We start from the raw sequence: 793 nt of genomic DNA, 5'->3' as shown, positions 1-793 counted from the left end.
CTGATCCTTTCCTCGCTTGGCCACACACAAAATGGCGGCTCCTGGAGCAGCTGAGCATCCCAAACTAGGAAGCAATGGATTTCTTGTTTCTGCCACAAACTCCTCAGCTGTAAGTCTTCCAACCTTCTAAATATTCCTTTAAATGTGGTTCAGAGTACTGGGACCATTCCCTGAGCCTTCTTGGTCCTGTATTCTGTTTTGTGCTCGGCAAAGCTTGTCACTACACTTCTACCCGATCTGCCATCTTTTTCCGGAAGTCCCAACAGTTCTTGATCATATGCTACCTCTTGAAATGGCTAAACACTGATTATTTCTTTTTGATATAGTGACTATATGTATTACTTCCATCTTCGTTTGATGCTTTCTGTATTATTCAATATTTTGCCCAGTGAATCCTGCAATATTTCAGGTTGAGCCTTGAATTTTTTCTTCAGTTCTTTCAGGTTGAGAAATTTTGAGCATGTTCTTCCCTTTTGGTTTTCTAACTCCAGGTCTTTTGTACATTTCACTTGACTTTGTCTTCTTGAGTTTCTCTTTGAAATGTCCTGTTCAGATCTTTTACTTCCTCATTTCTTCCAGTTGTTTAACTTCTCTATGCTAAAGAACATACATGGAATACATAGAAATCAAATTGACTACATCTGTGGAAAGAGAAGATGGAAAAGCTCCATATCATCAGTGAAAATAAGGCCAGAGGGAGACTGTGGAACAGACCATCAATTACTCATATGCAAATTCAAACTGAAACTGAAGAAAATGAAAACAAGTCCATGAGAGCCAAAATATGACCTTG

Source organism: Chrysochloris asiatica, unplaced genomic scaffold, assembly GCF_000296735.1.
Source record: "Chrysochloris asiatica unplaced genomic scaffold, ChrAsi1.0 scaffold00126, whole genome shotgun sequence".
Classification (NCBI taxonomy): Eukaryota; Metazoa; Chordata; class Mammalia; order Afrosoricida; family Chrysochloridae; genus Chrysochloris; species Chrysochloris asiatica.
This window is presented reverse-complemented; position numbering follows the sequence as displayed.